Raw genomic sequence first — 23,442 nt, 5'->3', positions numbered from 1 at the left:
AAACAGGGAGTGTTTTTCTCACATAAAAACTGTGTTAGAGTTGGCATGTTCTGGTGTTACTTAGCCATAGCATGATTTTGAGTTGGCATCTCTGTTATTCCCTTGGCCTTTGCCTTTCCCTTGTGGCTGCAATATGATTGCAGGAACTTCAAACATGGTGCCCTCAAGCCATTTCATTCAAAGCTTAAATGAAAGAAGATGTGGCACCAGTCAGAGGGGGAAAGCTCTGCCAGATGCTCTAGGAGCTTTTTCTAAATATATTACATGACAGAAAAGGAACACATGTCCAACCCTGAACAAGTGAGATAAAGGGGTCTCTTCCAGATGTCTCATAAAATTAGGTTCTGTAGACAAGAAGAAGGCAGGGAGGAATTGAGGTGGGCAATAAACAATGTCACAAGTAGTTTGAGGGACAGATTGTAAAATCCTATTTGCCATGCTAAGTAAATGGGGCTTTATCAGGTAGTGAATGAATAACCATTAAAAGATGTGGGTAGGAAATCACCATGACAAGAGAGAAGATAACTCTGTTGGTGATGGAAAAGGTAGTCTGGGCAAGAAACAGAACAGAGGATGAGACATCTAGGAAGTGCTTGCAATAGCTTAGGCAAGAGAAGATGAGGGCCTGAACCAGGAATCAAGGATGGAAAACATAAAGTTGTTGTGATGGTATTTTCTTGATAGTATTCAAAGTAACTGATTGGCTGGTTTTAGGGACTACAATGAAGAGGACGAAGAGTCAAAGTGAGCAAAGGTGGTTTTTTGGGGTTTTGATTTTTGTTTGTTTTTTACATTGTTGGTAACTTCCTAAGGCCATTGGTAAGAAAGGGAATGGTGTAGATAGAAGAGAGTCTCTAGCTGATAAGGCAAGAAGGTCGGGTTTTGATTCTGAGGCATATGGGGAGAATCTCAGGCAATAGGTCACCAGGTAAATTAGATATTTAGTAGTTATGACATCGAAGTACTTTTTTTTTTTTTTTTAATCCTCTGAGAGTATTTTAAACAGTAGAGAAGAGGACCAAGGGCAGAATCTGAGGGAAACACAAGCATTAGCATTTAAGTGTTAAGACAAAAGATCCAGAACAAAGGTATTCAAGATGAAAAAGCAACTGAAGGAATTTACTATGAAAAAGACTAGATGAGAATTTTAAGACAAAAGATGACAGTCAATGGTATCAAAGAACATAAGGGTCAACAAGGAAGAGAATTAAGAAGAGTGTAAATATACAAATTAGGAGATTCTTAGTAATATTATTGCAAGCAGACTTAATAGACTCTTGGGAGCAACGCCTAGATTGCAGTAGGTTATATTATGACCAGAAAGTTGGAAGTAAAGGAAATTGCTACTGTTATTTCAAAAAGTTTGCAGACATGTGAATACAAAAAGCATTTTGTGAAGATGGCAGTGCCAAATGGTAATAGTTCTAAAGAAGATGTTTATGTATGTCTACAGACAGAGGGAATGCAAAATCCTAAGGATGGCATACAGGCAGAATTGAAGGAGCAGAGGTATTTGACAAATGGAGAGTCCCTGGAAATGGATTAAACTTGGGGAAAAAAGTAGGGGCACCTTAAAATTTTTAACTAGAAATTTTTTACTTAAAAATGCATATCATGAACACACAAACCTTAAATGTACAGTTTGCAGAGTTTTGACAAATGCATTTTTCATGTGATAATACCCCAATCAAGTTACAGAAATTTCTATCACCCCAGAAATTTTGCTCTTGTACTTTCCCCTGCCCCTGCAGAGAAAACCACACTTCTAACATGTTTTTACCATAATGGTATTCAACTTGTTCTAGAACTTCATACAGATGAAGCACGTGCATACACAGCACGTACCCATTCACATCTGGCTTCTTTGGTTCTGCACAATTATTTGAGATTTAGCCTTGGTGTTGCATGTCGTTTTTCTTTTCTAGTGCAAGGTTTTACTCCACTTTACTGTCCTACCACAGTTTGTTTACCCATGATCCTGTTGGGTTCTTCCTAATTTTTGACTATTATGAATACAGTTGATATGAACCTTTTTGTACAAGACTTCTGATTTTCATACATTTTCCTTTTTCTTCTGAAAATATCTAGGAGGAGTACAATTGCTAGATCATAAAGTAGGTGAATGTTTTTAAGAAACTGCCAGTTTTCAAAAGTCAGTGTACCCATTTACGCTTCAATGGATGAACCAGATCCTCACCAATATTTGGTGGTGTCTTTTTCAAATTTTAGCCAGTCCAGAGCTGTGTAGAGGTATCCTGTTGCAGCAGCTAAAATTTGCTCTTCAAGTAAAGATACTAGTAATGAGCTCAACAGCCTCCACTAAATGATTTTTTTTCAACCAGAAACAAGACTGGGGAGAGAATATTTGGGTTGATTTTAATATTGATCTATAAAAGATAGATAATATAAATGGGATGAGAAAATTGAAAGTGTGCAATTGAAATTATTTTCTAAGACATCAAGGGGAAATGCGACTATAAAGGATTCAGGCAGAGATGGTGGATGGGAGATTGGGGTGGTCAACAGACTGGAGTATTGACGTGGAAGAATAAGGCAAGTGAACAAGCCGAAAGATAAGAACAGTGGTTAGAAATTTCAAGTTCTCCAACAGTTCCAGGTGATGACAAAATCTAGATTTTAGAATGGAAATAGTTTGCTAAAGGAAAGAGGGAGAAAGTAATTTGACGTGAAGGAAGCCAAAAATTTATGTGGCTGAGGCATTGGCTCTGCTGTATCATGAAAGTTATGAGCAGACTATCAGATGTAAGAGCTGAAGAGTAAAGACACTGAGGAAACAGAATGTAAGCAGCTGGAGATGAAGCAATTCTCAGGAGAATCTCTCCAAGTCACCAGGCTCTCCTTTGTGCCCCAGCATGGAAAGGAGTTTGGGCCACAGATCAACTCTTCAGAGATGCCGCCCTACATATCAAGTATGTGGGATTTTGGGAGAAAGAACAGAGGTAGCTTTTACAACGGCTCTCCATACCTCTAGCAAAAGCCAAAATCTATGTTTCAGGACCCTTTTTATACTAACTGTATACAATTATTTTGCCTTCCATTCACTGGATAAAATGTGCTAAATATGAAGACTTGAATAACTTTTTAAAGTCACTGATGTGAATATTTTGCTATAATTATGAACATTTGTTAATATTTGTGACCCTGAGTAGTTAGGACTAAGTGGTGATTGCTGAGTTAATTTCAGGGTAGGTCTCTATGAAGATACTGATGGTCAACCATGATTAGACAACACTACTGCTTATTGTGGCCGGGACCAGGTTGGGTCACCCTTCAGATAATGGCATGAATTAACAGAGGAACTTCATTATTCATTAGAATCAGAAAGTGAGTTCTATTGGCAACGGCCTAAGGGGGCCAATTAGGTTGGGATAGATAACCCCATTCTCATCTGTAGTGCTTCACGCTGATCACGGCGGTAGCAACAGCAAGATAACATATTCACTGCACCTCTGGAACTTAATGGAAAAGACCCATCATCGCTTTTATTCCACTAAATGCAATTCTTGAAATGATTTTTAATTCTATCCATTTACTTGAAGTAGTTTATTGAATTGTACAAAATGAACAAGCAAAAATTAATATCTCAATTTCTTGAGAAAGGATTTGGAGCTACTTAGACATTTTACAGGAGTTTTTGTTGTTTTGACCTCCTATTTCTTTTTTTCATTCTAAAATTAAATGATGTTTTAAAATTTATCTTACTGAAGTATAGTTGATTTATAATGTGTTAATTTCTACTGTACAGCAAAGTGATTCAGTTATACATATATATATTATTTTTTTGTATTTTCCATTATGGTTTATCACAGGATATTGAAAATAGTTCCTTGTGCTATACAGTAGGACCTTGTTTTTCATCCATTCTATATATAATATAAAATTAAATGATATTGATAGCACCTCTCTGAATGCTAGCCTTTATCATCAGAGGGTGGGAAGATAGAGGTAAATCAAGAATGGATATTTAACTTGTAAAATGAAAGTGAAAAGGAAAATCTGAATACATTTTTATATAGTATTTCTTTTGGTGATGATTTACTATAACATAACTGAGATATGCTAATTGTTTATAAATAAACTATCTTACTTCCCTGGTTATATGTTTTTGACATTACATTTCTTAAAGAGAAGTTTTAGGTTTTGATCACTATCTTGACATTTTAATTTTTAAAAAGGCCTTCAAAAACATTTTTATTTTGAAGATGATATGACTCTCTTGTTTGAATAATATAAAGTAACACATAGTCAAGGGACCGGCCATTCTAGGTCATGACCACGTTTTGTGTGCATATGAATGTTCTCTCTCACAATTTTGCTGATGGATGATAAATTAAAGAGAGACTTACATTGCCAATTAAATCAGAATTTACTGTGAATAAATCATAAAAATGGAACAAGGAAAATGACTTTTAAATTCTGAATTTGCCTTTCATATCTGGCAGGAGTTGGTTTGGGAGTAGGAACGACTGGGGATTCCCAATGTGGAAAGGTACCTGCCTAGTGTGCTATACAAGATGGTTTCGAATGCCTTTCCAATGACTATTTTTAAAAATTTTTTATTTTATATTGGAGTATAGTTGATGAACAGTGTTGTGATAGTTTCAGGTGTACAGCAAAGTGATTCAGTTATACATATACATGTATCTATTCTTTTTCAAATTCTTTTCCCATTTAAGTTATTACATAATATTGAGCAGAGTTCCCCATGCTGTACAGTAGGTCCTTGTTGGTTATCTGTTTTAAATATAGCAGTGTGTACGTGTCAATCTCAAACTCCCTAACTTGTAAAAAAGCCTATTTCTGATGGCAGTATGGTCCACACAAGCTCTTACCAAACTTACGTCATGTGCCCACGAGAACTTAACATGATTAGGTAATCAAATGCATCAGGCCTAACTCCTCTCACTAATGTTGACAATACGATAATTCCCTACCAAATCGTCTTCATCCTATTTCAGGGGAAATCAGCTCAAAGACGTGGTCCCTTCTTTTCTGAGATATGCAGTGACAATGTGACTGAGATCTGGTTAATGGAAGTGAGTGGAAGTAATGGTTTCCTAACCAAACTGGAAACAAGTCAAAAGTCCGTCAGCAGGGGAATGGATAAATAATCATGGAACACTCATACCAGGGAAGATGACTGAGCACTAAGAGAGAATTAACAATTAATAAATGTAGTAACCAGGATGACTCTCAAAACAGTCCTGCTGAGTGAAGTTCACAAAAAAGAGTACATGTTGTATTATTCCATTAATATGAAGCTCTTGAAAGTACAAACCAATCTATAGTGACAAAAAGCACATCAGGAGTCTTCCTAGGGAGAGGGTGTAGACGGACTGGAGGCACCACCATTACAAAGAGACACCGGGGAACCTTTGAGAACAATAGCCAGGTTCTCTGTCTTGATTATGATGTTGTTTCCATAGGTTTACACGTATGTCAAACTTCACCATATTGTAGACTTTAAATATATGTCAAGTGTACCTCATTATAGCTATCTAAAAAGAGCTGTGTACAGAGGAAGGGGCAGGTTAAACATGCATCCTAGGCATTTAAAATGGCACATTTTGGGTATGGAGGTGCATATGTGGATGCCAAATGTTGGAAAATTAGTTTTAAAACTATGCTGAGCTTCATCTCTTTACCGTATCAAGCCCAGATTCCGTACTCCCTTTTAGATTTTACCTACCACCACTTCTTTCCAGCCCACATACACCCTACATTTTATTTTATTTTATTTTATTTTATTTATTTTTTATTTTTTTTAAAATATTTATTTATTTATTTAATTTTGGCTGTGTTGGGTCTTCGTTTCTGTGCGAGGGCTTTCTCTAGTTGCGGCAAGCGGGGGCCACTCTTCATCGTGGTGCGCGGGCCTCTCACTATCGCGGCCTCTCTTGTTGCGGAGCACAGGCTCCAGACGCGCAGGCTCAGCAGTTGTGGCTCACGGGCCTAGTTGCTCCGCGGCATGTGGGATCTTCCCAGACCAGGGCTCGAACCCGTGTCCCCTGCATTGGCAGGCAGACTCTCAACCACTGCACCACCAGGGAAGCCCAACACCCTACATTTTAGCCACACTATACTACTCACCATCTCCTAGGTAGATGATGTAATTTCATGCCTTTATTTTGTTCATATCCTGCCCTCCCTTTACAACTTACTTCTCTCCAACTTCCTCTGCTATGAATAAGGCTCAGATGAACTTCCCATCCTTTCTGGTACCTTCCCAAGTCATGTTTAATTTTTTTTTAAGTTTTAGTTCCAATAGCACTTAGTACGCACTAAGTTTAGAATTTGTTACAGGATATTAGGCCAAGGCAGAAATATTTTCATTCATCCTGTATGCCCAGCAACTAGCCTGGTTCATAGCAACTGCCAGGGATCCTCAAACAAGTCAGTGAATAAAATAGTAAATGAATACATAATCTTTATTAAAGATTTTAATAAAAATAAATTACTTTGGCAAAATAAATATGATAGGCACTTCAAAATGAGTACCTCTAAATGTCATGGCAATCACACAAAATAGATACTATCCACACCTTTTACAAATAAAGGAATTGGGGCTCAGAAAGATAAATGATTTTCCTAAGGCCATGGGGCCAATAAATGACAGTCAGAACTGAAAGCCAGGTTTGTTCTTGATTCAAAGTCTGCACTGTGAGGGCGACACAAGGATCTTCATCTGTGTCCTGATCCAATGGCTTTTAGATCCATGCTTGCTTCCATCAACGTACTTCTTACACAGTTTATATTCTGGAGTCAGATTTCTTCATCACCAGCTCTCAACTTTTTCTTCAAAACATTGCAAATCTGTTTTTGGAAGGAGGCACATACTCAGATATCAGCATGGTTGTCTCCTAACTCTGTCCTCAACCCATGTGCACCTGGACCTTCAAAAGACCCCATTGTTTTGAACACTTTCAAGTTACATGCATCTGTCTTCACTACTAAAATAAAGTATACTTGGAGCAAAACATGTGGAATATTCACCAGCAATTTAGGACACTAGGACAAGATGTATACACATCCCCTAACAAGGATTATTTTTTTTCTTTTTTTTTTAAATACCTTTATTGGAATATAATTGCTTTACAATGGTGTGTTAGTTTCTGCTGTATAACAAAGTGAATCAGCTATACATATACATATATCCCCATATCTCCTACCTCTTGCGTCTGCCTCCCACCCTCCCTATCCCACCCCTCTAAGTGGACCCCTCTATGGTTTTCTCAGGGTATATGCCCAGTAGTGGGATTGCTGGGTCGTATGGTAGTTCTATTTTTAGTTTTCTAAGGAACCTCCATACTGTTCTCCATAGTGACTGTATCAATTTACATTCCCACCAACAGTGCAAGAGGGTTCCCTTTTCTCCACACCCTCTCCAGCATTTGTTGTTTGTAGATTTTTTGATGATGGCCATTCTGACCGGTGTGAGGTGATACCTCATTGTAGTTTTGATTTGCATTTCTCTAATGATTAGTGATGTTGAGCATCCTTTCATGTGTTTGTTGGCTATCTGTATATCTTCTTTGGAGAAATGTCTACTTAAGTCTTCTGGCCATATTTGGACTGGGTTGTTTGAGTTTTGATATTGAGCTGCATGAGCTGCTTGTAAATCTTGGAGATTAATCCTGTCAGTTGCTTCATTTGCAAATATTTTCTCCCATTCTGAGGGTTATCCTTTCATCTTATTTATGGTTTCCTTTGCTGTTCAAAAGCTTTGAAGTTTCATTAGGTCCTATTTGTTTATTTTTGTTTTTATTTCCATTTCTCTAGGAGCTGGGTCAAAAAGGATCTTGCTGTGATTTATGTCATAGAGTGTTCTGCCTATGTTTTCCTCTAAGAGTTTGATAGTGTCTGGCCTTACATGTAGGTCTTTAATCCATTTTGAGTTTATTTTTGTGTATGGTGTTAGGGAGTGTTCTAATTGCATTCTTTTACATGTAGCTGTCCAGTTTTCCCAGCACCACTTATTAAAGAGGCTGTCTTTTCTCCATTGTATATTCTTGCCTCCTTTATCAAAGATAAGGTGACCATATGTGCGTGGGTTTATCTCTGGGCTTTCTATCCTGTTCCATTGATCTATATTTCTGTTTTTCTGCCGGTACCATATTGTCTGTAGCTTTGTAGTATAGTTTGAAGTCAGGAAGCCTGATTCTTCCAGCTCCGTTTTTCTTTCTCAAGATTGCTTTGGCTATTCAGGGTCTTTTGTGTTTCCATACAAACTGTGAAATTTTTTGTTCTAGTTCTGTGAAAAATGGCATTGGTAGTTTGATAGGGATCACACTGAATCTGTAGATTGCTTTGGGTAGTATAGTCATTTTCACAATGTTGATTCTTCCAATCCAAGAACATGGTATATCTCTCCATCTGTTTGTATCATCTTTAATTTCTTTCATCAGTGTCTGATAGTTTTCTGCATACAGGTCTTTTGTCTCCTTAGGTAGGTCTATTCCTAGGTATTTTATTCATTTTGTTTCAATGGTAAATGGGAGTGTTTCTAACAAGGATTATTTAAAGACATGTCTGGGCTCTTACTGAGGCAACATATGTTGGGTGGTAAGGTGAAAGTGTGGTATTAGCTGAGTGATGGTTACTTGAGGTTTTCACAGGAAGACAGTGACATGAAGATTATATAAGATAAATGCAGATGACCTAAAACAATCATGAAATTGCAGAACCTGTAAATGAGAGGTGTCTTCACCTTCCTTCCAGTCCAACCAGTAGTCATGTTGGACTTTTTTTCTCTCCCTCATCGTCCTTCAGCAAATCCTGCTGACACCACCTCCAAAACACACCTGGATCTGGCCTCTCCTCTATTCCCATGCAAACCCACCACCCACAACAAGCTATCCTCTTGTGTCACCTGGTGAGTTCTTGGCCTCCTACTGGTGTAGACAATCCCACTCTTAACACCTTTCTTCTTCTCTCTACCTGGAATTCACAGTCATCCTTTCAAACTACAAACCAGATTAAGCACCACCTGCTTCAACCTCCAAAGGCTTCCCGTCAAGCGTGGGAGGAGATCCAAACTCTCTCCCATGTCTCACATGGTCCTCTGTGGTCTGGCCCTGCTGGCCTCTGGACCGCCTCTCTTCCTTGGGGCCTGGCAGGGTCATTTGAGCACCTGTGCAAGGGTTCCAAGAAGAGGCATTATTCTTGCTCATGGCAGCAGCAGTTCAGCTTTGCTTACTTCACACCCACTTGCTCTGTGCAATTGTTCCTTTGATGACCTTTTTAAGCACTTGGATTTTCTACCTCTGGTCTAGTTGGTTTAAAATTCTGCCTGGACACCGGCATTGTTATCCCTTGTTTTGCCATTAGTAGGATTCCCTTGACACTCATTCTAGACACAGGCCCATCCCAGTGTCCGGGAGCTTAGAGAAGAGGGACTCGCAAAGCCCAGAGCTCCTCTCTGGGCATCTACCCCACTCCTCAGGCTCCTCTCTGGGCATCTACTCCACTCCTCGGCCAGCCTGCCACACAGCCCTCTTCTTGGACCCAAGTTTTCCAGACTCTGGATGCCTGTATCTGGCCTTGATTTCAGTATCCAGAGAGGAGATGTCAGGAATCCTAACTGGCAAGATTTCCTTGACAATGACTGGCCTTGAATTTCCAAGTACAATCTTCTCTAGAACTTTTAGACTCTGGACTCCACTATCTTGTTGACCTCCTCAAGATACTACTCCTCTCCTTAAAATCATTCCACTTTTTTTTGGTAATAGTTTGTGCTAATATTCTCAGATATACTTGGAACTATACTATATCTATGAGAATATTTATTTTAACTCTTAAAAGTTATTTTTATAATTAGGTGGAGACAAACTATTCTTAATATTAACATATAATTAATGTTTTTCAACAAGGGTGAGAATGAAACAGCTTATTAAAGCATACTCTATTTTATTTCCCATGGTGGAAACAAATATAACACCATATTTGTGCTGCTAAGGTAGTATTAGGTACTAAGTAATACTAAGGTAGTATTAGCTTTCAATTCCAAACTAAGAAATTGATTCATACATATTTTGTGAACTTAACTTAGACGTGAACAAAACAACTAAATCAATTTAAAGTTGTGTGGTTTAATTTCAAAATACGTGCATAAATATTGAATGGATTCATTCATAGGTAATGATTTGTTTAAATATAGAAAATTCCTCCCATGATATTTTGGACTAAGGTGAAAATAAGTCTTAAAATTTTAAAAAGTAACAATCAATCCCAAAGCCAGTTACTTTCCAAAAGTCTTCCAGAAACTTGAGCTAGTCTGAAAACTTCAACAGGAATTGCTTAGAATCTATGATACTGAATAATTTAGTTTTATCTGTATTAGTTTAATCTCTTCTTCTAGTGAAACACGACTCAAAGCTCAGACTGTCTGCCATATGCAGCCTCCTAGCCAACTCATGCTTGTATGACATCTCTATTAAGATTGTAAATTCTCAGAATATAGTATCCCCTTAGGTAATTTATTCCAATACATTCACAAGTTTGATCTCAGCTGTCACTCAGAAGGACCAAGAAGATTTCCAAAATTAAAAATTAGAACCCAATTAATCTTCTGCATAACGTCAACATGTTTCATATTTCCTTTGGTGAGCCAAGAAATTTTGGAAGGTGACATCATGTCTGCGAAAATGTCACACCCGGCAGAAAAGATTCTTTGACTAATTAGAGTAGCCTTTTTAGGTGATACTGTGCAGAGAAAGTGTTGAAAATTTACAGTTGTCCAAAAAGGAATAGAGCAGTTCACTTTTCTTCCACGTTACACAGGATTTGAGATCCGCTGCTCAAGAACTCACAATCTCATGGAATCACTCTGTTTAGGGGACATAGGACACATAGATTATAGGAATGGTTATCTTTCTGCTTTCCAGCACATTACAAACGAGATTAATAACTACAGATATAGAGCAGCAAAAATTAAATGTAGCAAATGGTTGGTATCGTTGTTGAAAACACCAGTGAATTCCCAGTCCATTGCAGTCGTAGAGACTGAGCACAGTTCAACATTTCCTCCCATGCTAATTGTTCCTGGGAGAAGACTGCAGAGACTCGTTGTTTGTATGCAGCTAAAAAAAGCAGGGGTCTCGAATCCCAGTAAAATATAATTATACATTGTGGCTTATTAAATATATTATCGGTTTTTGGCTACAAAATATTATGTTTATCAGAAAGATATTAAACAACAGAAATATTTTGTTAAAGACCTTGCTTAATGTTCATTTCATTGCTAAAATAAGCATGAAATAAAGATGAGGGTTAATACAGGAAATCTTTTTTTCTGTTAGAACCAATTCGCTCTAGAGGAACACTGCCAAAAAAAAAACGTGTTCCAATCACTAAGTCCACCTCATTCTTTTAAGGAAATACATTTTTTAAAATAACATGTGTTTGTATTTTGAAGAGCTTAAATAGTACATAAAATATATGTTGTATTTCCTTCCTTGGTTATCTCATCCTTTTATAATATAAACTGAGATTTCTTTGTGGATCCTTTGCGAATTTGTTTCCACTCATGCACAGAGTACACAAGTTGGTCCCATATTTCCAGCTGCCCACCGGCATCTAAGCCCGGCTGCCCACCCATCCCCTACCCTCAGTGTGCTCACAGCCCAGCTCAGCACCCTCCTTCTCAAGCCTGCTTCCCTCTCTGAACTTCTGTCACTTCTATCCCGAGCCCGCGTTCCACATCCCATCAACCTTAATTCTAATTCCGCAGTGTCTCTCTCGTACCCATCTTTCTCCTTCTTGTTTCCATACCACTTTCTTTTTTAAAAAATTTTACTGACGTATAGTTGATTTACAATCTTGTTAATTTCTTCTGTACAGCAAAGTGACTCAGTTATACATATATATATTCTTTTTCATGTTCTTTTCCATGATGGTTTGTCACTGGATATTGAATCCAGTTCCCTGTGCTATATAATAGGACTTTGTTGTTTATCCATCCTATATATAAGAGTTTGCCTCTGTTCATCCCAAACTCCCAATCCTTCCCTCCCCTCCCCGCCCCCCTTTGGCAACCGCAAGTCTGTTCTCTATGCCTGTGAGTCTGTTTCTGTTTCGTAGATAAATTCACTTGTATGATATTTTAGATTCCACATATAAGTGATATCATATGGTATTTGCCTGCTTTAATTTTCTAGTTCATGTTACCTCTTGTCTCTATTCTGAGAGTATTTTTCTAGATTGTCTCATTAACTCCTTTCCGTCCCTGTTCTAATCAATCCTACCCATCACTTCCCATTCATCTTCAACATACAAAATTGCTCTCCATTTATGTGCTCAGGAGTATTCCCTGGTGACCCATGTGCTAACAATCACGGCCCAAGTTCGCTTCCATGGCTCCTCAGGCTTTGCATAATCTAACTTCAGAGGTTATTTCCCACGACTTCGCTTCATGTATTCGAAGCCACAGCTTTTCATATCCTGCTTTCCTGCCTCCGTGTGTTGGCTCCGCTGCTGTAGCTGCGTAAATGCATGCCCTCATCATCTGTAGGTACCCCAATTCTCCATGCCCTTCAGGCCCTGCTTAAATGCCACCTTTTCCCTTAACCTTCCAATCTTGCCTGGTTCTCTTTTCTGAACTGAAATAGCAATTGAATGGCACTACTCTGTCACTCATCATTTTCCATCTTGTGCCATAGTCATTTCTGTATGAACTTCATCTTCTTCCCACCAGAATCTAAACTTCTTGAAAAGTAGCATCTTATTAATTTTTATGCCCCATTTGTCTTAGAAACTAAAATAGTTTATTAAACTAAAGATGGCTTGTATCACAAGGAATGATAAATTAAATATTATCTTTCATCAAGAAAGAAGTTGATTCTTCAATATTTGTCTTATTGTCAGAAATATTCAGTCATTTGAAATAAAATCACCAGTAGTGACTTACTTGATCCAGGGCAACAAATAGAAAACCTACTGATACTTTCACATAAAACTCAGGGCACTTGGGCCTACAGAGGCTTCACTTTACTTGCCACACCAGAACATTAAGTGTTTTACAGAGCATGACCTTAAAATTACGAGGTTGATTCCACAAGCCAACTAGGGAAACTGGAATCATTTTTTAATGGGTATATATCAAGTGATACCAAAACATCATAATTACTGTGATTAAGAGCATTATGTGAAGGCTGAAAATATATTGAATAGAAACACTTAGCCATATGGGAAGGAAATGTACTAATATATATGGGTTTAAATAAATCACGTCATAATACAATTGAAGCGGATTTTAACAATGATTACCAACCCTCCTCTCAGCTTAGACGCTTGCTTCCCCAAAACCTCAGGAATCATCCAGCCTCTTCTGGCATATTTTTAACAGCTAGAAGCTAACAGCACTTAACAGCAACCCTTCATGGTAGTTACGCAATTTGAACAGTTGTAAATGCTGTTTTTAACATAATTGAAAACTGGTCAAACTTTTGTCCCCAGTCCTATATCTGTAGAGAAAAGTACATTCTAGTGAATGCCCACTAAATTCTTCCAAAACTACGAAGGCAGTAATTGTGCTTACCCTAATTCTTGTGGAAGCGAGAAACACCATTCTTTCTTCGATAGTTATTAGATGATATCATTTCCATGCTACGCACTATCTTGGTCAATATCACCTAACACACTCTATTTTGCTTATTCATTTAGCACTTATTTATTGAGGCATTGTACGTGCAAGCATTAGGGTTTAAGCTGAGAAGGATACAAAGACAGACAAGGTGATTTACTTGCAAAGTAGCCTTCTTTATTTCTATGCCATTATTCCATTATATTTGCACTGGGAATCTCAGATCATTTGTTTTTATCTGGACATCTGCAAGTGTGACAGCCAACGTTGAATTATGTGGGTCTGAGAATCTCTCCGAAAACGTGCTGTTGGCCAAAAGTTCCAAGAAAAACTAATATTCTATGTAAAATCCCAAGGAAATTTTTAAGCATGTCCTATACACTCAGACAAAGAATACGTTGCTTGGTATATGTGTGTGGCCTGTAAGAAAGCAAATACACAAAGGCTATCTTGTAATATTTGTCCTACATATGATAACGTAAAAAAAAAAAAATCTGTGCCATGTGTTCATTCCTGATTTTGATTTGGCCACCTGTACTGTGAGAGTTAGTCCAAGAATTGGCAAAAAGAGTCAATCTGAGCATAAGAAAACATCCAAGTCTGTCTAGATTTTGCAGAGGAAGGGACTTTTTCCAAGGATCACATAATATGATATGTGTACCCACTCTTGGGGATGGAAACTAGTTATATATTCTAGCTTTTACTATTTTTTAAGCCAAAGCAGAGATGTGATGAGTCCGACTCATAAAAATTCAGGAGAATACATGTATATTTTTTAACAGATGTGGTGGCCTGCTATTTCAAACAGCTGAATTAGACTAACTTGGAAGTCTAAACCTGACTGCCTCTCCGAAGCCAACCATATAAATGATTTTAATTACCCCTGCATAAGTGGAACCATAATTTGGGTGTTATCAGACTTTCAGCTGCCACCGCTAGCTTCCTGGACGCGGGTGTATGCAAGTGAGGTTTTGAACTTGAAACATTCAGCAGCCTGATGGCTAAGGCTCTGTTCGGAGCCTATCGTGAAACAACTCGACATCCAGCGACACTGGCCTCCATTTCTCTGCCACCTCCAGTGCTAGGCATGCCCTTCGCATTCTCCCCACTACAACATCAAAGGAGGGGGCTGATAAACTCATAAAATGGTATTAATGATTTATTATCCCTCTCTGCACCTCTTGCATTTTTATAGGGGTCAAATGTGTAAAACATTCATGTCTTGGGGTGGAATTTCAGGCATGACTGGTGAGCAGATTGCCATCTGGGACCCTTTCATGACACCCCGCAGAGAGCTCCCCGCTTTGCCTACAGGTAAGGTGGCAACGGCTCTGAAAACTGTTGTCCTCTATGAGTCATAAGATAAAAACAGTTATTTAAAATGCTTAGGGTTTAAGGATGGATGACTAGATGTGTATAAAATTACTCCACGGTGTCCCTATCACGAAAATGTGCCCCTTTCCTCCCACAAAATGTACTGGATGTTGCATTCCTGGCTGACAGCACCACGGGTCTCTTCACCCTGGCTAAACACTCAGACCCTCAGTAGAACTGTGCGTTTGGGCCCACGACGGTGCTGTGGGCTCTGCATTTTTAAAAGACTCCATAGATGAATTTGATCCACACACGAGAAACCCTGTCCCACTGACATCACAGTTCTAGGTAGATGGTGGGTGGTTGATCTCACCTGTGATGGAGGCTGGGTTTCCCCAGCAGCCAAATACCCTGGTCCAGGTTATAACCCTCTCTGAGCTAAACACACCCCCGCCATCTGGCTCACCAAACAGCTCTCTAGCCACCTTGCTATCACCACAGTTGACCATGCTGCTCGATCTTTAAAACCATAACACATACGGAAGAAATACGCTGATCTCCAAGTCTTCTGAAGCAAGAGGCTGAGAGCAACATGGAAGGGGAAGTTCTACCATTTTGAACAGTTAAAGCTGATCACAGGAAAAAGGTGAAGACAGAAATAAACAAAATTAACATGATCTCAAGATTAGAAACTAAGCCATGTATTAATAAAAGCAAGAGATCCATTCAGAGAATAAAATAGTAACTTCCAGAGAACGGGGCTGTTGGCGTTTGTGTTGCCCCCATCCAGCTCTCTATAGAAAGGATTTGGTTTGGTTTTTCCCAGCATCTTCCCTTTCCCCTTTATAGTCTATCCTCCAAATGGAAGTCAGCAGGATCCATTCAGTATATAAACCAGCGTATGTTTCACCTTTGCTCCATCCCTCCAATGGCTCCCTGACTCTCTCAGACTAAATGTCAGGTCTTTACAACAACCTATGAGATGCTACCTATGGTCTGGCTCTGGACACCTATCTCGGGCCATCTCCCTCCTCTCTCTAGAGCATGGGGTCTAGCACGCTCGCCTCTCAGCTCCTAACACTGCACCAGGGCCTTTGCATTTCCTGTCCCCTCTGCCTGGAACATTCTGATAGCTTCAAGACTTAGCCACTAAATTTAGGCTTCTGTTCAAATGTCACATTATCACAGGGCTTTTCTTTTTTCTTTTAAATTGAAGTATAGTTGATATACAATGTTGTGTTAGTTTCAGGTGTACGGAAAAGTGAATCAGTTATATATGTATATATATATATTCTTTTTCAGATTCTTTTCCCCTATAGGTTATTACAAGATACTGAGTATAGTTCCCTGGCTGTACAGTATGTCCTTGTTGTTTACCTATTTTCTATATAGTAGTGTGTATCTGTTAATCCCAAACTCCTAATTTATCTCTCCACCTCCATCATAGGGCTTTCCTTGACCATCTACTGAAGTAACAAGTGAATCATCACTCCTGCCTCACCCTCCCTTTTTCTTCATAGCCCTTCACGTTGGCAGATGTATGTTTGTCTGTGTACTGTCTGACTCTCCCCCAGTAGAACTTGAGAACAGGGACCACGACTTCGTCCACTTGCTTTATCTTTAAGGTCCATGGCAGAGTCCAACACATAGTAGGAGCTTAGTAAGAGTTGATTAATGACATAATGAATGAAATGGCCATTCCCATTTGCATAACTCATGCATAATTTCATTTTTTTAATCCCCTATAATGATCTTGTAAGTATCACTAACGCCAAGCTCAGAAAGTTTAGGAAATATGCCCAAGAAATAAACAAACAAATGGTGGAAGAAGTAGGCTTGCCAGCCCTGCAGTCTGGGCTCTAGGCCAACCAATGCTGCTGACTAACGAAGAGACACATCGCCTGATGTTTATGCAAATTTGGATGTCTCTTGGTAAAGTTAAAACGCCCTTCTGTTTATAAGTAGTATGGATAGGAACCTCCAAAGGAAGGCTGAAAACCATGTGAAATTATCTGTTGTCTCTGAACATCCGTAGACTCTTGGGTCTAACTCAGTTTACAGCCTCCCAAGTAAGAGAAATATGGCTTGAAATTAAGGAGTCTTATGAGCTCACTCCTTTTGAAAGGGAAAAAATAAAACAGAGAGCAAAAGAGAATGAACGGCAGGGAAAAAAACACTTCCCCTTACCAGATACACTGAAACAGAACTGTCGAATGCAGGAAAATCTTGTAAAATGTTCCTCCAGTGTAGGCCATTGAATAGAACTGTAATAAACTCTGACCCATAAAAAGTCATGTAAACATTATAACCTGGTTTTTACTAGCCCTTTAAGCACGGGGAGCAATTGATCTAAAACAGCTTGGGTCTCCTAAGTTCCCGAAGTCTCTGCCAGCATCCAGCCTCCAACATGGGTGTTCAAATGCCTCCGGCACTGAAAGCCAAAAATAGGACGGAGCTAGAAAATTGCAGCTATTTAGCTATTTGCCCAGGGCAGATGTTTGATATTTCCAATAGCAAAACATCCAAAAGGAAAGCTCCTGAGGAAAAGCTACTTTGCAGCACCTATTGCCATGGAATTACTTAATCGGCAGTGTCCGTAACCGAAATAAATATCCATGTGGACCTCAGCTGCCAAGTCCCTAAAAATCATACCAAGAAAGTTTTTCATTCAGTAAAAGTAGACATATCACTGCCTCAGGACAGATCAGCTCTGACTATCTCCCTGCGGCTAAAAAGCTTTACTGTATGAAATATAAATGTGGAAACATTCAAGGGAGATTTTTACAGGTGTCAACATGAACACTCGTTCCATTACCCGTCCGTGGAATGCTAGTTTAAGCCTGCCTTGAAAATATCTCTTTTTTCTGTTTTCCTAGAATCCAAAAGAAATCAGGGAGAGCTAGCAGAAAACTAGGTAAGATGCCTGGTTCGCTGATTGTCAGATTGCTATACTTTCCTAATCTTGTTTGTAATTGCCCTTCCAAAGGACTTGGTGTCCGTGAGTCTGTCTTTGTTGAAAAGCAGGTGGTCACTCTGAGAGGAAGATGAGAGTAGTTCCAGAACGGGGGCGTTAGCTAGTTGATGAGCAGTCGGAGGGGGTTGTGTCCTCAGGAGAGCAGCTTTGCCTGGCGTTGCTGTGCGTTCCCACGGTGGTCTCGCTGGTACTCGCTGCTCTGCTGGTAGCATCACGTCACGGACGCATGGAGTGACTCAGTTCAGTCCAGTTCGGCAAACATACTTTCACTAACTGTCTATAAAGAACCAAGGACAGCACTGGACTCTCATAAGTGGTACGGGCCCTGCTCGGAAGGCGCTCCCCAAACCTAGCGGCGTTCCAGGGAACCACTGGGGTCTGCCTGCTACGCCGATGCCCTGGGCGTGCTGGAGCTCACATTCCTGACACAGGAAGCAAACATGTCAAAATGCTTGCGAAGTGCTCAGAGCAAATGGCCATTAGGTAGAAAGAGTAAAGAGAAATTAGAACTGAAATGACAAGTTTTAGCTTATAATTTGTGAGAGGATTCTGGAATTCTGAGAGACATCAAAGCTTTTGTTTTATGCGTGTGTTTTACATAAATAAGTGTATGAATACATTTCTTAATTGGGACAGTAACTTTCCCTAAGCAGGATTCACGGTCCAGATTTTTTTTTTTTTTAATTTTATTTATTTATTTATTTTTGGCTGTGTTGGGTCTTCGTTTCTGTGCGAGGGCTTTCTCTAGTTGCGGCAAGCGGGGGCCACTCTTCATCGCGGTGCGCGGGCCTCTCACTGTCGCGGCCTCTCTTGTTGCGGAGCACAGGCTCCTGTCGCGCAGGCTCAGTAGTTGTGGCTCACGGGCCTAGTTGCTCCGCGGCATGTGGGATCTTCCCAGACCAGGGCTCGAACCCGTGTCCCCTGCATTGGCAGGCAGATTCTCAACCACTGCGCCACCAGGGAAGCCCCAGATTTTTTTTTTTTTAAAGTAGTAGAAACTTGAATGCATCATGGAATTAGCAACCTGCCTTACTGGATTTGAAGGAATACCAGGAGCACCCCCTGGGGCTTAACCAGAAACAGAAAGATCCTAACTTCCACATGTATAGTCGCTGTAGATCACGCAAATAGACCGATGCATTTGATCTTCAAAATAACCCAGGGAAATTGGCCGATTAAAGTGCTATCTCCATTTTTAAGATATGGAAACACTGAGGGGAAGTTATTTTCACCAAGACCGCAGAGAAAGCCAGGTCCTCAAACTTACTGTTCTTTCCACTCTGATACATGGGACGTAGGCACTCCTGCCCTCCCTTCTCTTTTCTGACCATCCTTCTAGAACGGAGGCAAATTAAGGTGGTACCAGAGAGAAGAAATTCCACCTAAAACTATGCCATGTCTTGATAACGTAACCTAGCGGTCCAGCTCCACCTCCCATCCAGAATGGGCGCATGACTTCTATTCTCAAAATAAAGAAACTGTGATATATTTATCATTACATTTGGATTCTGATGTCTGCTCAATGGAAGAAAAGATTTAGGAGCATTAATAATTAAGGTCAAATAAAAAGTAATTTGTCTCGCTGTACACTGAGTGTTTGCCATATTCGAGGCACAATGCAAAATGCTTTCCATGAATCTCACTGAAACCTTATACATATAAAAATCAGTTCTATGATTACACCCATTTTACAGCCCTGGGAACTGAGGCACAAAGAGGTTAAGTTATTTGCTTAGGGTCACACAGCTAATAAGTAGTACAGACAGCAGGACATATACCCCAGTTCTTAATCACTATACAAGTGCAGATAACAACTGCTATAGACTGAAAATTTGTGTTGTAATCTCATCTTCAAGGTGACGGTATTCGGAGCTGAGAACTTTAGGGGGTGATTAGTGATCATGAGGGGATTAGTGCCTCTTATAAAAGGGATCCCAGAGAGTTCTCTTGCTTCTGCCAAATGAGGACACGGGAAGAAGACCAGCCATCTATGAGCTGGAAGAACCCTCACCGGACACCAAATTTGCTGGGTCCTTGATCTTGGACTTTCAGCCCCAAGAACTGTGAGAAATAAATTTCTGTTATTCATAAGCCACCCAGTCTACGGCATTTCTTTTACAGCAGCCAGAGAGAATAAGATGGAAACATGCTCAAAGATTAGAGCCAGTGAATGTCAGGACATATATCAACATATTTATTCATATAAACACATTGAGCCATCAACCTAAGAATATTTGGGAGGACCAGGATTTCAATAAATGAATGAGCCCTTTTCTCTCTACCTTGGGAAAATGGATCAGGGCATTTGGGGGCAGAGAAGGTCTCTATGCCAACTGAATCCCATGTAAGTTTCACACGAGGATGTGCCAATGAAAGAAGAGGCGGAAAGTGAAAAGGAGCAGGGAAGGCGAAGAGGGAATTGGGCAGAGAGAAACCCCTCTCCCAGGGCAAGATTCCCAACTGTCCCAATATAATAATATATTAAATATTCACACAGCTTCTGCAGGTGAAACGTCCTTTATGTGATGGTTCCAGAACAGCATCTGGGGTACAGCCCCAGAACAGCAACTTAGCAACTTAACCTGTCTGGGTGTAAACCTTGGGCAGAGGGAGTCGGGCTAGAGAAGGAACTTCTCGCGTTTCTTCCACGGGGTTTTCTCCTTAGCAAAGGAAAGCGATGCTTCGCGATGCTTCTCAATACTTATACATATGTATAAGTACATATTCAGTGTGTATATATATATATATATATATATATATATATACCATGAAAAATTCTCAGAAGGGTGTTGTTTGCCTAATGGGCACCACTTAGGTTATTAAGAGAGACCTATCATTATACCTATCAAACAGAAAGAACTGATTAAGAAGCCTGGCAATAGACACCCTAAGTGCATTTGTGACTGTGCAGAAACATTACAAATTACCTACTGTGGTTCTCCCCTTCTCAAAGTCACAAATACATCGTATCTTAAGATGAAATACCATTCCACACTCCCAGTTTTATTTGTTTGTGTTTGTTTCTGCAAACAGATCATTAGCCTTCCAAAATAATAAGAGCCAGTGAAATGGATAAACTCATTCATGAAAACTAGTGGAGTCATTGTGGACAGAGCACAATAGCGAGTATGCGTGTGTGTGTGTGTGTGTGTGTGTGTGTGTGTGTGTTTCTAATGAAAATGAGGCTGGGATTCTAAAATTTTCAAGAAGCTGGATGTTGCTTAATGACAGTTATTTTATCCAGTCTTGAGGGAAGGTGACGGTGGAACACTGAATGGGTCTGCTGTGGATGGAAGCTTGACTTCTTCTTGCCTTTGCCCTGGAGGAGAGAATGGGTTAGCAGAGTCCAAGAGGGAATACAGGGAAGATCGATCTGTATTACTGATCAAATGCAGTTTGGCAGACGGGTGTTTTGGCCAATGACCGCATCTGTTGCCGTTAAAAAGTCTTCAACAAATCATGTACATCAGACATTTCAAATGAGTGGCTTGAAATAAGATTTATATGAAAACACTTTGTGTTTCCAATTCATTGTGCCTCCGGTATCATTTTTCAAGTTCATCGGTTTGACAGTTGGTTGGAAAGAAAAATCTCAATCTTTCCTGAGAGTTGGCCCCAAGGATGAGGGTGCCCCCCGATTATTGAAGACAGATGGGTAGTTGTTCCATGAATTCCACCACTGTCAGCTGGAAATTGGTGGTCATGATGGGCTCCCAGCAAGTGGGAAGAAGTGAATTTCTCTCCTTTCCTCTGGAACGTGTTCATTAACAGATTTAAGAGGGCAACTTAGCAATGGTCCTGAAAGTGAGGTGCAGAAACAGCTGGTGGCCACCTCACCTGCCCTCTTTATGTTTGGTGACTTGCAAGAATCCAGAGATGATTGCCAGCTCTATCTTGACTGTAAAAAGTGAGGAAAAAATAATGGCTGACACCGACTGGGTGTTTATTAGGTGGCCTACACTGTTCTGAGAGCTTTACATGACTAATATCAAGGCATCTATTGGTCTTCCTCTTTAGAGAGAAATCAAGGTAATGCCCAAATTACCATGCTCAGTTCTCTGTGTAGACAGAGAACTCGTTGTGTGAGGGTATGTGTGCACATCAGATGGTTTCAGGAAAAATTTTACGAATTCATTTCTAATTAGAGATTCATAACATTTTAGGTGTCTGTCCAGGATTAATGTGTTGAATAAAATAATAAAAAGTTTCATAGCTTACTGTAAAGTAAATGATCACCTCAATCCTAGGAAATAGCTACAGAGTAAAATAAAGAAGACTCTTGATGGAGGGATAAATTTCACATAGGAGCAAAAGACCCAAAGTCAGGGAGAATTCTAGCTGGCCTGAGGTTGGCATCCCCATCGTGGAGGGTATTTCTGGGAGAGTGGAGGAAGGTAGCGGGAAAGGCTGATGAGGTCCAATTAATTATGTAGCGTCCTGAAGTCTCTGGGCTCAGCGTCTCACTTTGGATAAACAGGCAGTGACTTTTGCAAGTTGTTCCCAGTCTGCCTCAGGGGCCTAAGAAGGTTCGATCTTATCGCAAACCTTCCTAATTTAGGAGTAGTTACTACACACCGTGGCTGGACATTTGTGAGCACACACGCCCAGTGCCTGGGTAAACCCAGGCTGCGCCTCATCCTGCAGGACGAAACCCCAGAACACAGGGAGACGGGAACTTTCACACCGGTCCACCCCTCCAGAGTCCTGCAGCAGCAAGGAATCTCAGGAAACAACAGGAACCTGAACATTTGGCTTCTGCAACAGGAAAGCAGCCTGGAATTGACCCTCACGCAGTTTACTCACCCAAAGCAGCAGCCCCATAATCACCCTGCTGAAGGCTGCCTGTGTTTCCCCACATAATCCCCCAGCTCGAAGCTCCAGGTTGCTCCCACCCCCAGTATTCCCAGCCAAGATTCAGGTCCTTTCATCTCCCATGGATGATCTCTCTCTTAGTTTCAGCAGCTTAGCGAACCAGGTTCCTGAGACACAAGAGTGGCTTGATCAGAACCACTTTGAGTGTGTGGGGAAGGACAGAGAGATACAAAGAAAGCTCCCAAGGTTTAACTGCTTCCTCCCTGCACTGGCCTGACTCTATTATTGGGAGACCTTCAGAGGCCAAGACCGCCTGGGCTTGTCAAGAGATTCCTTTTCCATGGCGGATGCCACCACCCGACACTAAATCAGAAGAGAGGAGAAATCCTCATAGCCATAAATCTCCGGAACAAAAGGAAGAGTTGAGAAACCTTCATTGCGTTCTGCTCCTTCAGTGGAAAAATATTATTTATAAGAAGTAAATTAGGTAAAAGTTGAGTAAGGTATTTTCTGCGCCTTATTTTTCCTGCTTCTATGTTAGCAGAAACAAATTCCTTTGATGCTTGGCAATTTCTTTCTGTTCTTTCTCTGTGTGTATGCTTTTGAGTTTTTGTTTTTACTGTGTTAAGAAGTTTTGAAAAAAAAAGCTCTGGAATATCAAACTTTAAAGTATAAAATCGGGCACACGAGACACCAAATGCTTTTGTTTTTAGGTGTCATAGTATGCTTCGGGAACAGGCAA

The sequence above is a fragment of the Balaenoptera acutorostrata genome, chromosome 18 (assembly GCF_949987535.1).
Source record: "Balaenoptera acutorostrata chromosome 18, mBalAcu1.1, whole genome shotgun sequence".
Taxonomy (NCBI): domain Eukaryota; kingdom Metazoa; phylum Chordata; class Mammalia; order Artiodactyla; family Balaenopteridae; genus Balaenoptera; species Balaenoptera acutorostrata.
This window is presented reverse-complemented; position numbering follows the sequence as displayed.